Source organism: Elgaria multicarinata, chromosome 11, assembly GCF_023053635.1.
Source record: "Elgaria multicarinata webbii isolate HBS135686 ecotype San Diego chromosome 11, rElgMul1.1.pri, whole genome shotgun sequence".
NCBI lineage: Eukaryota > Metazoa > Chordata > Lepidosauria > Squamata > Anguidae > Elgaria > Elgaria multicarinata.
In genome coordinates this window covers 10,452,904-10,469,507 of record NC_086181.1, presented here as the reverse complement: position 1 = coordinate 10,469,507, position 16,604 = coordinate 10,452,904, and the positions used below count along the sequence as shown (strand labels likewise).

Below are 16,604 nucleotides of genomic sequence, written 5' to 3'. Positions count from 1 at the left end.
TATTACTGTGTGTTCAGATTAGCCTTTTTTCTACCACTGAGATCTGCTGGAAAAGCCAGGTGAAGTGGGCAGGCTTTGGCAGTTTCATGGGGCTTTTTCAGACTGCACTGAGAGGGTGGGAATGTTGTCGATTTCATCGCTTTTGTGGGGTGGGTGGGTGGGATGGTAGTTTCAAAAGAGAGGAGGTTGCCACTGAAGATGGAGTGGTAGAATTACCCTGTCATCAGTAATGTTGCCAACCTCTCTACCAGTACCAAAGAAAATTGCTAGTGTGGAAGCGTCCTGTGTCAGAATTCTCCTCTTACACTGCCTCTTTGAAATACAGATCTGAAAATAATGTAACTACTAGAAAACATAAGCAGTGCAACATAAGCATGCCTATTAGGGAATAAGCTCCATTGAGTTCAGTGGGGCTTACTTCTGAGTAAACATGCTTTAGATTGCACTTTGTCCGTTCTAAAGTTGTCCATTCTAAAACTCCATAGTGGTTTGCCACCAAATTTCAAAACACTTTTTTTTCTTCTTCTCACCCTGTTTCTTTTTTTAAAATATACATGGTGAGGGCATTGGCAGGCCCCATACTGGAGGTGGTGATGGCAGGGGTTTCATGCAGCCCATGTGACACCAACTCCTGTATTAGATTTGTATCCTATCTTTCCACTAAAATAGTACTCAAGGCAGCTAACCATAAAATATGGGAGAAATGACAACGTTGTAATTAAAATATTAAAAGTCATCAGTTAAAAACACATCAGTTAAAAACACACCTCAAAAACTTATCAGATAAAGCACAAATAAAAATAAAAAAACAAATCAATAAGAAATAACAGCAGCCTCCAAATTAAAACCGCAGTTTGACAGCAAAATAGCTTAGATGCCCAAAACTCGCCTGAATACAAAAATGTGGTGTAGTCAGATCATATTTACTGCTAGAACAAGCCTTGGAATCTGTTTTTCGTGCCAAAGCTGAAACATGAGAAGTAGTAATAGTGAAGAGCATGTGCAGAGTGCCCTAATAATAGCATTTCTCGCGCACCTCCGGTCTGGAATTGGAGTGGAGAGTAAGAAGAAATGGCTTGTTGGCCAGATTCATTTTGGGAAATTAACCCTTGTTTGGAACAATAGCAGAAACAACTTCAGTTCCACTTGCAACAGGGAATTGGGTGACTGTCTTATTCCATTTAAGACTTGAAATTCATTTTAGAAGTAGATTTTACGGTCCCCAGAACCCAGAGCTCCACACAGTCGTTCGTTTTGCAAAACTTAGAACTGCTGGTTTGTCTTTAGCCCTGTATCCCTGCCTGGCTGCTGGCAGGCAGTCTGTCCAATTTCCTCATATACACAGCAGGCTTTTAATGCAGCCTAAGGTAGGTTGGCTTCGGTGCTCTCCTAAAGGTGGCGGCTGCCAAGGACAGCGTCAGAAACAGGAAAGAGAAAGAGAGGCAGGAGGGAGATCAGCGAAAGGCAAACGGTGGTAATGGAACAAAGTATTTTTATCTGACCTGCGCCAAAAAGGCAGGGGGAAAGGAAACCGGGATGATTGGCAGGTGATTTGGATAGCAGCTGACACTGGGCAGGCTATGGAAGAGTCTATATTTGCACAGACTTAGGTGGAGAGTAGATGCGAGATTCTTTGTTTCTTGTGATCTCCTGGTGTGCAGCAGCAGTGGCCCCTGGGTCCCTCTGCCCCTCACCACCATGGAGACAGCTCACTGACTAGGATTGCCAGCCAGACACGGACCTTAGACCTTTAGACTGCCTATTAAAGTGGGAGATAAAAGACATTAGTGGCTCCTCCCCAATGCTGTGGGGGTACATTTTGAAGTGCAGGCACTCATCATGACAGCCCCCATAGCCACGCCCCCCTCAAAAGCAGAGTCGAAAGTTGCAGGCAGATGTGTTGATCCAGTCCTAGCAGTTTTCATCTCCACTAGGAACAGACAGCCCAAAACACTTCACATTATAACAGAGAATGATAGATGGTTGCTGGGAAAATTCATTTCCCCCACCCCACCCCCACTGCTGTGAGAATTTCAATTAAGCTCAGAGGAAACGGGGAACTCCGAAAGGGTTGGGGTGGCAGATGATGTCAGCGTTCCTGCTAATCAAAAAGTGTCAGTGCTGTGTCCCTGCGAACCCTGGCTCCACTCCACCACTGCTCCTCCCTCTTGTTCCATCCTTTATCCTGTCATCTGCTCCCCTCTGCTACCTGTGTGATGCACAACAGGTGGGGGAAGAGGTGGAGGTCATTGTGGATGATGGAAATTAGGAAGGAGCCACAGTTGGCTTGTCTTCTGTCTTCAACAGCAGATTGAAAGGTCTATATCCCATGTCCAGGTTGTGAGGTGATAGCCCTGTTCCAAACAGACATTCCTCTGCACAAGCCACCAGGTTGGTCTTCAGCTTTCCCTAAGAATGGCTGGATACAGATACTTAGCGATGGCTTCTGATATCCACACCAGACAAACTAGGGATATTCCAGAGATAGTCAGAGGAAAAAACTTCATCTCTCACACAGTCTAAGCCAGAAGTAGGCAACCTGGTGCCCTCCAGATGCTTTGGACTACATCTCCCATCAGCTCAGCCAGAATGGTCAATTGTCAGGGTGATGAGAATTGTAGTTCAAAATATCTGGAGGGTGCCCAGTTGCCTACCCCTGCCCTCTGAATTATTATTTAGCTGTGGGTTGAACACCATGTTGTTTCATGGTTATATTTTGGGGCTTTCGGGGTGGGGGGAAGTCCAATGCAGCCATTGTGATTGGAGACAAATGCCAACACTTCTTAATGCTTTCTCTTCCTGCTCATACCACCACCACCACCACCACCCCTTAGCTGGTCTTGCCTGTATTGAGGAAAAGATTCAAGTGACTCACTGGGTTCGCATGACACAATAAACCACACTGGCTTCTGAGCCTTGTTTGTGTCAGCGTAGCTTACCATGACATACAAAACCGGTGCAGACAGTTCAGCATGGTTTGTTAACCATGCACAAGCCACCCTGAGAACCCATGATTTGTTGTTGAGGGTGGCTTATTCTCAGGATGGCTTGTCATGAAGTGCAAACCTGGCAGTGTGGCCTGTCCCTGGCAAGAGTGGAGACATGCCCATGCCGCTCCTTGTGATTTCACCAGTGCCACCTCCAGCCTCCCACATAAGTCATGTCTGCCCCTTCACCAACACCGAAATCGCAACACTGAACTCTGAAAGTCGCAGCTGAACAAGACGGAGCAAATGAGACAGGCAAGTGTAATTACTGTTGGGGCGGGCGGGTGTCTCTAGGAAACTCACAGAGCATGAAGGTGTAGGCTAGCCTCCTGCAACCTGGCACTCTTCAAATGTGTTGCACTAGCACTTCCAATCCTCCCCATCCAGCATGGCAGTTGTAGTGCAACACATCTGGAGGACACCAAGTTGGGGTAAGCTAGTTTTGTCTCTTGCTTCATTCCCAGAATCAGGTTTTCTGCACATGAAGATCCATTTTATTACTAAAACATACCATACATCTTTATTGCGATCCATAGATCCACGAAAAAAGAATCAAACATGAAACATCAGACAGTTAGAGCTATTGTCAACTTTCGTCTAATACACAGAGAGCTCTGATCCTGGCCGCCACTGAAAGAAATTTAGCTTACTTTTAACCTCAAAGTTACTTTTGAGGACTTATCTTCCAACAGAAACTTAACATAAAATTTGTCTGAACTTCTGGACAGTTTACTCAACAATGGGGTGATAGACTTACATGCCAGGATTTGTTTCAGAATAATCCAGCTGAATTCTATTAACTTTCTCTTACAGTCTTTTTTTTTTATGCAAGTAGAGCAGGGTTGTTGTTTTTACTGTTCACAGTGAATGCCTTTTGCATCTTCCCTTTTCCCTTCAGAATGAGTGGGTGGATCAGGACCATTTTTAAATGTCAAACATAGAATTAGGTCCTGAATGCGCATATCAAATTTCATTCTGGTATCCCAATGCTCAAAAGAGATGCCGCAATATAAATAAAGAAGTAAACCGGAAACTCCAAATTGGAGAGCAAACCAAGATCTCACCTGGATTAGCCAATAATTTATTTAAATCTGCCTCTGCAATGCCCTTGCACCATTTGGCAATAGCTGGCACAATTATAATTAGTTGGACCAACTTCTGTCGGTTTGAAAATACAGAAGCTTCCAGTGAGCTTTTTATTCTGGAAAAGCTTAAAGAACAAAGACTTCTGTCAATAACTTAGAAGAGCAACAGAAAGAGGTCCAATTAAAAAAGTCTTTCAAAAACACACACCACCTTTTCTCTCTGCAACATCAGACTAAACCAAAATAGTTTACATTTTAAAAGTTTCAGTACTGTGGTTTTCCGCATTATATGCTGAACACACCCCAGGAAGATATTTGTATATCACATCCTCCTTCTCACAGGGTTGGTTAACCTCAGCTAAACCAGCGTGTGCTCTGCATAGCTGCAGGTGGGGGCTCACATGATTGAAAATATCTATATTTATATGTCCCTTGATATAGAAAACTAGCATGCCAAAGGAAAAAGTTCTACCCTAGTCCTCTTCCTGATATGCTAGTTCTCCAGGGAATTTTGTGCAGGGATGGGAGTTTTTTTGTATGGAGTATTTAATCATATGAACAGTATGAAATGATACAGCCAGACACAAGTTTCTTACCTTTGTCTAAACATGCATAGAATTGCTCCCTTAGTCACACTGTGGTCCCATTGAAATCAATGTGAAGTATTAGCCATGTCTAACTTAGTCAGGATCCAGCCCACTGGGCACAATCCTCATCCTCCTAGCCATATCACCACAGTATCCTGGTTAAGAGTATGAGCACAAAGAGCCAAAGATTTTTATGCTCATAGCTGTTTCTCTCACCTAAATTCTCACCTAAATTGTGAAATACTGGGTGGGCTGAGAAAAGCCTCTGTCTCTCAGACCTGAAATAAGTTAACAATTGTTGTTGTTGTTGTTGTTTACCTTTTTCTTAAGTGGAGGGATACCCATCTCTGACAAGATTAAATAAGAAATATTGTGGATTGGATCCAGGCTTAGTCATACTTACTGATTCATGTAATCAATGGAACTTAAGTGAGTCGTGACTAACTTGAATTTAATTAATGCTGTGCTGAAAATTTCTCCTATGAGAATTTTGACTGTTCTCATTCAATTTGATAGAAAAGAAATTGCTTTCGAAAAGAAATTCAAAGGAGAAGAAATTTCGGAGAAATTCTCATGGTTTTGGTTCAGGATTCTTGTTTGTAACTTACTTGAGATGACTGAGGAGTGTGTGTGAGTGTCCTGTCTTTCACTGTACAGTCATCTCTCTGTCAGCTTGTAGCTGCCATGACATCCTGCACTTCCCACCCAGCCAGGGGAAGGTATCATAAATTTATTCCTCCCATAGGGCCTTTTCAGATCAGGAACTGCAGGCAGGCTGGGAGACTGTAGAGCAATGGTGAGATGTGTAATAGATAGATAGATAGATAGATAGATAGATAGATAGATAGATAGATAGATAGATAGATAGATAGATAGATAGTACCCCCAGCCACCTTACAGTGATCAGGTAAGGTAAAAAGATATCAACACACATTCAAAATAAATTATAAAATGCCCGGAGAATGAGACAGAAAAATAAAAGCCCCTTTCATGGGGTGGTTTTTTTTTTATTTTCTTATCCCCTAGAAATACAAGGACACTTTTCAGAATTTTCTCCACGTTTTCTTCACCATTGTTTTTTGTGGTGGCTGCATTCCCTCCCCTCACTGCCCTGGAGTGATGCCAGATATATTGGGCATTCTGGAAGATTCCAAATGGGGACCAGGCTGCCAACACAGTTGATGCTGTTGCTACTTGCAGTGCAAACTCCCTCCCCCGCAAAAAAAAAACCACCTTTAGGAAAAGAAAAAAAACTTATACAACCCTTGCCGATGGTGATGCCTACCTGTGAGAAATTGTTGGAGAACTGTCCCCCCCCCCATTTTTCTAGCCATAAATAGGGTGGAGAATTTTGAGGGGGCACTTGTGCACAACTCTAATTTTAATGTATCTACTCTGACTAAATCTGGACCCTTCACCAGAGTTTTCTCTTCTGCATTTCTCTCTAAGAACATTTTCTGCTTAGGGGCATCTAGGAATGGTGGATTCTCCTTTTCCTTTTTCCTTTAAATGGCTTCTAGGCACCTTCTTAATGTATGTCTATTAAATGCAAGTTTATGATCTCATATGTTTTTCTGGCAAATATATGATAAAGATTACAATATTAATGCTTAAGAAGCATTTCTCAAGTGAGCATGTCTGTGCTAGGTCCAAGGATTCTTTGGGGCAAACACCCCACACTCTGACAGATACTCTGGGCTCCATCACACCTACTTTTTTTTCCTGGTTTGCCTCTGTGTTTTCCACCTCTGTTTCATTAGCGTGACAAGCTAATGGTCCCTTTCATGTGTGTTTGTGATATCGCCGCTGTACCAGTGAAATCTCCTTTCACTTGTTTGCTCTCCCACTCCACCCCACCCCTTCTCCTTCCACGTCCAGTTCATTGCTTCTTGTCATTGATGGACATTGTGATGAACAGGCGCCTCCCTTCCGCCACCCACCCGAGCTCTGGCTTTGTTGTCTAGCATTTTACTGATTTAACATTTCATCAGCTGGGGGCCATTTCTGCGGGCAATGAGAGTGGGGTTGGAACAGCAAAAGTCCGTTCAACTGAGTCAGCACAAGCCCATTCATTTGACACGGCATGCTGGAGGAGGAGAACCACCCTGCCCTCCTCTTTCATCAGCAAGACCTCATTTCAAAGCACATGCCCCCAACAAAGGACATAGCGTAAGGACGGCAATACATGAGGACAAAAGGGTGCTTTAATCCCGCATGGAGGAAATAAACCGGACTTTTCCCGCTCTAGGAAAACACAGAAAATGGAGGGGAAGAGGCGGGGTGACCGCAGGACAGGCACAACGTCATGTGAGCACCACGATGCAAAATGGCAAACCAGGAGAGTGCAATAAAATGCTGGTGTGATGGAGCTCTCTAAGGAAAGTTCCGTATTTTAGCTATACTTCAGCAACACTTGAATATTTTGTGATGTCAGCAATTTATCTTTTGGAATTGTACATCCCTTCTGCCCAGAGCCTATTTTGGAAAATTAAATCACTAAGGAGAGCCATGCTGGATCAGACCAAGGGTCCACCTAATCTAGCATAAACCGTGGGAGGATAAAGATCATAAACCATGGGAGATTAATGTCGTGAGCAACCAATTTTGATCGCACAATATAAGACCCATGTGGAAAAGACCTAAGTTAGTTGGATGTTAGACATGAGTAAAGCCGTAAGAGCATATTGATTGATTGATTGATTGATTGCATCTTTATACCGCCCAATAGCCGAAGCTCTTTGGGTGGTTCACAAAAATGAAAACCATAGAAACTATTCAAAATATAAAACAAACAGTATAAAAGCATAATATAAAATACAATATAAAAACACAGCCAGGATAAAATCAAGCAGCAAGGTCCATCTAGTTCAGCATTCTCTTTATAAAGTGGCCAGCCAGCTGTCAACCAAGGACCCACAAGCAGGACACGGGTGCAACTGTGTTCTCCAACTCATGTTCCCCAGCAACTGGTGTACATAGGCTTACTGCCTCTGATACTGGAGGTAGCACATAGCCACCAGGACTAGTAACCATTGATAAACTCCTCCAGGAATTTATCCAATCCCCTTTTAAAGCTGCCCAAATTTGTGGCCACCACTCACCTTGAACTGGTGGAAGCTAGGTTGTATTCACCCGGTGGTACTTTTTCTGCACATGCTCAGAGGCACTCTTCTTTTGTAGTATTTCAGAGTGGAACTGGTCTGCTTTCCTGCCCTGGAAACCCGTCCTCCCACTCTATTCTCAGAAGCATGGGATGTACTTGAGGGTTTTCATTTTGTTACAGGAAGTACTTTCCTCATGCTCAGAAGCATTATTGTATCTAGCCAATTTGTATATCTGGGGTGGAGGAGGGGGGGAGATTAATTAAATATGTGGTGAAATTTTTTTGGAACTCTTACAACCAGTTCACAAGCACAGGAGTGTGTGAGAGAGGGAGAGAGAGGAGGAAGAATGAAGGAAGAGATATTTTGCACATGCCCAGAAGCACGATCCCTATTCATATTCCAGGACGGCGTTCTAACACTGAATGCTGGCTAAACGATGCCCTGCGTTTTGCACATGCTCAGAGGTTCTCCCCCCCCTTTTTTTTTATAACCACGTCCCAAGGCTGAGGCTTGGTGGGCTCGCGCCCAGATAAAACTTTGCCCTTGTCTCACGCTCCCTCGAAGACGCGAGGCAGCTGCCGTTGAGGCAAAGCCTACAGACGTCTTGCCTCCCCCCGCGCCAGCCCGGTGCTCTGCTTTTCCTGCAGTGCCCAGGCAATTGCAGGGAAAGGCTGGGGGGTGGGGAAGGTGGGTAAGCTAGGGAGGATCTTGTGGGCAAGGCCCTCTCTGGCATCTGAAGGGATCCTATTTCACTCGCCCTGACGTTGGAGATCTACAAGTTAGTGTGTGCAACATGGGCACCGCCTTCCCTGGCTTGCAAGGCGAGAGTTCCCCCTCTCCCCATTCCTTTCCTCCTTCTCCTCCTCCTCTTCCCCTGCTTTTCTATTCCCCCCCCCCCTTTCTCTTTCTTCTTCTCATTCACTGTCGGGCTTTTCCTTGTGCCTGCTGAAATGCCACCCCCGAGCTGCTCGGAACTCGCACCGCTGGGCGTGTGTGTGTGTGTGCGGGAGGGAAAGGCTTTCTTCCTGTTGGTGAACTTTGGGCAGTGAGATGAACTTGGCAACCCCAGTGCGATTTGCACCTCCAGGCATACCCAGGGAGCTTTCCGCTGCAAAGGAGGAGAGTCGGGAAGGTAGGGGTGGCCTTTTATTTTGAGGAACTAATAATGTCAGGGCCCTCTGGCTCCTCCAACCAGACTTCCATTTCCTCCTTGCCCAATGACAGGCTGTCCCTAACTCTGTAAGAAAATCCAGAGTTTAGCAAAGGCAGGTAAGACCTGTAAACAGGTTTTCTGAAGGTGGAGTTGTATTTTCAGTTTCTGGTGTACGTGTGTGTGTGTAATAAAAGTTCGAGGGAAGGGGTGGATGGACATACCAGTGTGGTTGAGTGTGTTATCAATTTGTTTCCAAGATACTTCCACTGGCATCCCAAGATACGTGTTCGGGGGCTGTTTTGCATCACCACCAATGACTCAGGGTTTCTCGTTTTGCATTTTTGTTTTTTTAAAAATGCCCATTTTGCATGCACAGTTTGGAGAGAATTTAAAATTGGCAAGGAGTTTGTATGGTGAAGAGGCAGGAAGAGAAGTTTGGGATAAGCAACAGGCAATAGAGATTTATGCACAACTTCCCAAGTGATACTTAAAAAAAAAAGTCCCACATCCCCACTGTGATGTCACTCCAGCTTGCAAGTTTCATGTTCACATGCTATCATTCTCATGTTCTTAATGATACCCGCCACCATTGCATTTCCCACTCTAAGAGGGTTCAAGCTCTAGAAAGAGGACCCAGATGTTACGTTTCTCCTATACAATATTCCAAACTGCATCTCTTGACAAGAATTGGAACACCAGAGTTTTGTGTACTCTGTGTGCTTTTAGAAAAACAAAACAAAAATCTCTGTTAAAATTAAGGGACAGTAAAACCAATTATATTTTATGTTAATGTGGGCATCTTTTATAAACTGTGAAAATAAATCAACAGATTGCAAGTAAGCCAAATAAACAGAAAGCTGTTTATTTATATGAGCATTGCAAAATTAATTAAGTTTGCAAGCCTATATCTACTTATTTGGGATTAAGCTCCATTGAACTTGGTGTTTCTTAGATCTGAGTTTAAATGCTTAGGATGTTGTTGGTATGTTGGTTGGAAATACTGAAAACAAGAATTGTTAATCTGTTATTTATAAAATTAGAATTCAAAGAAGTAAGGGTTTTTTCCTTTTAAAAATATTCTTTGATTAATGTTTTTAAAAATCCTCCATATTCTTTCATTTAGAAGTACTTGTTCTGAGAAGTTCATTGGATATTTTTTGTTCATATGAAAGTACTGTTCTTGTACCTGCTTATTGAAAAGGAATTAACAATGCAATCCTATGGATGTCTGTTCAGAAGTAAGTCCTGCTGAGTTCAGTGAACTTATTTATTTATTTATTTATTTATTACATTTTTATACTGCCCAATAGCCAAAGCTGTCCAGGCGGTTCACAAAAATTAAAACCATTAAGAACATAATAAAACATCCAATAATCCAAAAACCCAAATACAAAATACAATATAAAAAGCACAACCAAGATAAAACCACACAGCAGAAATTGATATAGGATTAAAATACAGAATTAAAACAGCAAAGTTTAAATTTATGTGTTAAAATACTGAGAAAATAAAAAGGTCTTCAATTGGCGATGAAAGGAGTACAGTGTAGGCGCCAGGCGGACCTCTCTGGGGAGCTCGTTCCACAGCCGGGGTGCCACAGCGGAGAAAGCCCTCCTCCTAGCTTCACTCCTATGAGAATGTATATAGGATTGCAACCCAATATGTTACATTTAAAGAGAACAAATATTTGTGCAAAGAAAAGCACAGTATGGTGACTTGTATAAATTATGCAAAATAAGCATGTGTGCATTATTTTATCTAATCCAAAGGGAGAGGCGGGTAAGAAATAAATATTATTATTTTTATTATTATTATTATTATTAAAACTTGTACACTCTAATTTTTGGTAGGACATTAAAGGCATCAAGGAATATAATAACAGTTAAAACAATCAAAATTAGTAAGTACAAAAAATAGTTATAAACAGTAAGTAGAATAAAACCACAATGACCCTGTTCAGATGCAGTCATGGTGGTTAAGCATTTTGAGCAAAACCTTATGGACCATTCCATAATGTGTGAACCATTCATAACTATGGTAGCTACATAACCATGGTTTAAACATGCTGACTAATCATTTACTGCAGAAGGGTTAGCGGCCTAACCATGGCTTAGCATGTTAACTAACCAATAAAAAAAGCAATAAAGGAACAAATAAAATCATCCACTAAAGTCCCAGTAGAAAATTAAATTTCTCACCATAAAAAATAGTAAATTTGGCATTGTATAGATATGCCGGGAAGGGAGTTTTCAGTTGCCAGACGGCCACCCTAGATAAATGTGGTGTAGTGGCGAAAGTCCAGCTTCTAGTCCCCACTCAACCATAGAAACCCACTCGGTGACTTTGGGCCAGTCATATACTCTCAGCCCAACCTACCTCACAGTGTTGCTGTGAGGCTAAAATGGAGAGGAGGAGGATTATATACGCCAACTTGGGTTCCTTGAAGGGAAAAGACAGGATATAAATGCAATAAATAATAAGACCCTGTCCTTGGCCACCACCTGCCTCACGCTGGAAGGCAGAAGCACGTGAAGCAAGACCTCTGATGAGCACGTAATATTTTAAACATGAATTTTATTTTTAAATTTTATTTTATAACCATAGAAGAATAATTACAAAGGAGATTGGTTATTCATACTAACGTAAATAATGACTTTGTTCACACAACCTAACAGCCCACCTGTAGGGCTGTCATGTCATGCCAGGCACCTGTGGGTGCCATTTTTGCACAGCACCCACAGCCACCCGGCTTGCCGTGGCTTGTCGTACATGGGTTATTTGAGGGTTGTCCCAACATTCAAACAACCTCTGCCTCATGAATTTGTACAATATGACAAGCCGCAGCAAGCCAGGCACCAGGCACAACGCAGCAGCTCTGTGGGTAAATTAAGCCACGGTGGCCTGTTGTGTCAGGCGAACCAGGTCAATGAGGAACAACGTATGTCACCTTCAAATTTATAAGTCCAGAAATTAACAAAACTTTACCATTTCCTTATAAATTGATTTTCATGCATTTGGTTTTCATGAACCCAGAATATAATATGGAAGTTTAAGCATTTTAACTATATCCCAAATTCTATATATCCTATGTCCTGTAGCTAATCTTAATGATATGGTAAAATTTATATATTTGCTGTCAAGTAAATCCAAATCTGATGTTTAATACAGTTAAATTTGCGGTAAAAGCAGCCCAACTCAGAATAGCCCAAGAGGATAAATGTTCTGCTTAAGAAACATGGTCTCTGCAATTATAGTTTTGTAATCTTTGGGTATCTGTATATTACACATTGAATTTTAATTTGTGATAGATTTTAATTGTCAGTAGCTTGCATTGTGCTGTTTGATTGCTTGCTTTTGGTTTCTTTGGCTATAATCTGAATTTGATTGCCTAATAAATTGAATTATGTTGAGTATATCCCAAATCCTGTAGAACCAAGAGGTGGTGCCACTTTCTTTTTCCAGTACATAGTAAAGGACATTTTAGCAGTTGCTGTTAATATAGTTGTGATCATCTGAATATCAGCTATGTCAACATATCCTTCCAAATAATTTAATAATACCTGACCACAATACCTGACAACGCCTCTCCCAACATGGACCTACGCGTACACTGTGCTCAACACCCAAGGTCCTCCTCCGAGTGCCTACTCCGAGGGAAGCTTGGAGGACAGCAACAAGAGAGAGGGCCTTTTCTGTGGTGGCCCCCCAATTGTGGAACCATCTCCTTGAAGAGGCCCGCCTGGCGCCAACATTGTTATCTTTTCGGTGCCAAGTCAAGACTTTTCTCTTCTCCCAGGCATTTAGCAATATGTAATTAGCCTGGGTTTGTTTTTGTACGTTTTTGTGGTTTTAAATTGTATGTTTTTGTGATTTTAATTTTTTGTATATTGTTTTTAAGTGTTTTTATCCTATATAACCTGCCCAGAGAGGTTCAGCTATGGGACGGTATACAAATGTAATAAAACAATAATAATTTTCAGAGCAATGCCATGGTCCCTGGTAGGACATCCCGGGCAGGCTCGACCCAAGGCAGGTGGCCGCCTGAAACGGAACCTGCAGCCTCCTCCTCCTTCCGCCGTCCCGGCCTCCTGCCCCCCAAGAAGCAGATGAGAAAAAAGGAGAAAAAGCACCACTGTCTGGTGTGAAAAGAGAGACTGGCTCTGGTGCTGTGTAGGATAAAAAGTCTCTTATGGTATTGTCACAAAATAAGATTTTTATTTAAAAGGTTCAAAAAGCTCAACGTTTCGGATGCCAAGATCCTTCATCAGGAGCTACAATCAAAATATAATACAAATACCATATAAGTATACAAAACAACAGCCATACTTAGAAGAATATTAAACATGATTTTTCTCAGAAGGTTTGATGTACTGTTCTAAACATTATTTCCATTGTTAAATCTTTTGTATTACCAGTGTGATACAATTCCTTTCCTAGATAGTATGGGTGTTGTTTTGTATACTTACATGGTATTTGTATTATATTTTGATTGTAGCTCCTAATGAAAGATCTTGGCATCCGAAACGCTGAGCGTTTTGAACCCCCCAAGAAGCAAGCCATTTGCTCGCCCCCCACTTCGCCACTGTGCCTCCCAACCCTGACAGCCAGCCGGCTTACTTTCCCTAAAGTCTTTCTGCCTTCAGGAGCTGCGTGGTGCCTGGGCGTCCGGCAAAGTGTCGCGAAAGATCCCAGAACTTTCAGGACTCCTTGTGATTGCCCAACTTTTGCAAGTGCGGCATGGCTCCTGAAGGCAGAAAGACCTTGCAGGCAGCAGGCGGGTTCATGCTAGGGAAAGTAAGCTGGCAGGCCGGCAGGATGGGAAGGCAAAACGGGGAGGGGTGCAGCGAGGTGGGGGGGTGAGTGAGTGGCTGCTGCTGCTCGATCCTGCTGGCTGCCTGCATGGCCAGCTATGCAGCCGACCAGCAGGACCAAATAGCAGCAGACCCTTTGTAGGGGGAGAGCGCCGCTTTTCCCATCCTCCACCGCTGTCCGTGCCCACTTCTTACCGCTTCTTGGTAGGGCCAGCCCTGATCCTACGGACCATAGGATACTGCGTATTCTCCTCCCCCCAGCCACCGAGGCCAAAGATACCGCTACAACCTCTGGAGCGAAATCCAAGCAGGAATCTGCCCCACCACACCCAGCAACCACAGAAAACATCAGACTGCACTCTTAACGGTTCATCTAGAATATTACAGCTCGTGATCTGCTCAGTATAATGCAATACTAACTGCCGAAAGCTATTAATTTGATCACAGCTCCAAAATACATGCATATTTTCTCCTGCGACAAAACTTAAATCATCTTAAAATTAAGTGGTGTCAAATACCATTGATGCATCAGTGATTTTTTAATATATATATATATATATATATATATATATATATATATACTGGTGAGACGTGATCCAGCTGAATTGTATAATGCGCTTTGCTTATCACAAGGAGGGGCAAAGAGCGACATATGATAGCTGATCACTGGAATGCAGCTCAGCCCTCTTTCTGGCATTTGGGGACTGAGAGTCTGCCAGGTGTTCGCCCCACACTTTTACATGGCTGCGTCTAACCCCTAAGCAAGGTTGTGTGTACTCCATGCATTAATGTTCCAAGAACAGTTTATTTCTGCAACCTGTATAAATTAGGCAAATTAAGCATATTTTTCATAATTTATTTTGCTAGACATAGAAGGAGGTGAGAAAATTGATGTACCAGCTTCAACTCATGCAAAACAGCCCCCTCTCTGGCTGCTAAAATTTCATCAAGGCTTTCCCACATATTTTCATGTATATCTTTTCATCCATATAGGTTAGACACTTGCTTTTTCAAAATGAAAGTTGAGATTCGAAGGGAGCTGAATTCTGTACACTCAACACATTCTCTGTGTACTTTCAGAATTGCAGCATGCAAACAGTCCTGGTCAAGAGCTAGTCATTTGCTTTAAAAATAAAATAAAAATGTGCTCTTCACATCACACTTGAATATGTCTTATAGGTAGGAAAGTGGTAGTGGTAACCACTTTATATCCTTTAAATGGCTTGATCCAGTGAACATGTTGCATGCAGAAAAAGCTGCTGTGTTTGAGGGACAGGTGTGAGAGGAGAGAATGTATCCAGCGGCAGTTGCTTTATATCCTCCTAATGCAGGCTGTAATTAAGGGCCACATCACTTCTAGCTATGTATTTATTTAGCAATGATTAAGGTTTATACGCTGCATTTCTATAAAACACTCTTAAGTGGGTTACAATCAGCTTAGAACACTCTTGGCTTTCAGGAAGGGTTAAACGGCAGACACTGTAGTAATGCACCAGTACAGAGTACTGAAGAAGCACCACACGTAGGTGGCGTAGTTGCTAACACATCCAAAGCCCATGTGCCTCCACTCTGACTGGCAGCATCTGGCCAGGTCCTCAGGCACAAGATTTTCATATCAGCTGATCCCTTTAACTCAGGGGTGGGGAACCTCAGGCCTGGGGGCCAACCCTGGCCCTCCAAGTTTCTCCAGGTGGCCACACCCCCTTCCCATCCACTTATCCCCAACCTCTGTTTGGTGGTTTTGCAACTTCTGTGCAGGTTCTCCCCACCATTCTAAAGATTGTAATGCTTCCTCTATGGCTTAATTACTGGCAGTAACATGCTGATTTTGTTGGGTTTTTTGGCCCGGTACTTTTGCTTTTGTCCGCTCCCCCTTTGTCTTTTCCCCTCACACACACACATACATAACTGGAATGTGTCCCCCAAGACTTTTTCCAAAATGGAATTCAGCTCATGGGCTGAAAGGGATTCCCCAGTCCTGCTTTAACTGGAGATGCCAGGATTGAGCCTGGGACCTTCTGCATGCAGAACGTGTGGTCGACTGCTTAGCTGCGTGGTGTGCTTCAAAAGTATTTGTCAATGTTAAGAATGAACTAGTGAATGAATTAGGAAAACGTTATATGAGCCTGAGTCCATGACGCCTAATATCCTTCCTTTAACCATGGCTGTCCCTGATGAACCAAAGGCCACGCAAACAACATCAACAACAGCAAAGCCTCTTGCTCATCCCAAAAGGCTCCAGATGCTCATAAATTTATCCAGGAAATCCCTTGAATACATCCTAAGCCTTTGAAATGTTAGTGAGAAGCCCTGCTTGCACATTGACCCGTACAGACAAGCGGCTGTGTCGATACCGCAGTTGAATCTTCAGCATGGCTGAGCGTGTTCTGTACTTCTGCAAACGACACTCCACAAGGGGGGAATTTTGATAAAAGGTACAGAAGCTGGTATGCTATTGAATTGAATTTAATAGAAATGCATGTTTCTAGTCCCGGAGGCAGCAGCGATATGTGAGCCATATTTGGTGAGCAGGTTTTCCAGTGATCCACTGGATCGGTCATTCCTTGCCCCGCTCTAGAAACAAATGAGCCGTAACTCAAATTAAGCAGGTTTAAGAAGGACAGATTATTTGGGTTGTAGTATTCAGCTTTTCTGGGCATTGAAAAGCTCAGACAACCTTGGCTTGGGATTTAGAGATGTTTTCTTTTTAGTAAATGCAAAATCCAGGCAAAGTCTGATGAATCTGACCCAGAAGAAGAAATTCCCTAGGGAAGCTGAAGGACCTTGAATTTTTTCTGTGTTATACATAAATTTCTGACTCAACTTATCTGAACCTGATATGGATTTGGGGGGGGGGGGGGTCTTCTTCTGTAAGTG

At 42.9% G+C, this 16,604-nt stretch overlaps 1 protein-coding gene across 3 annotated transcripts in view; it reads left to right on the top strand.

The window, feature by feature from the left end:
- Window positions 1-16,604, top strand: part of MLLT6 (MLLT6, PHD finger containing) — a 119,470-nt gene that overhangs the window by 44,075 nt on the left and 58,791 nt on the right. The gene's annotated exons all lie outside the window — the stretch shown is intronic.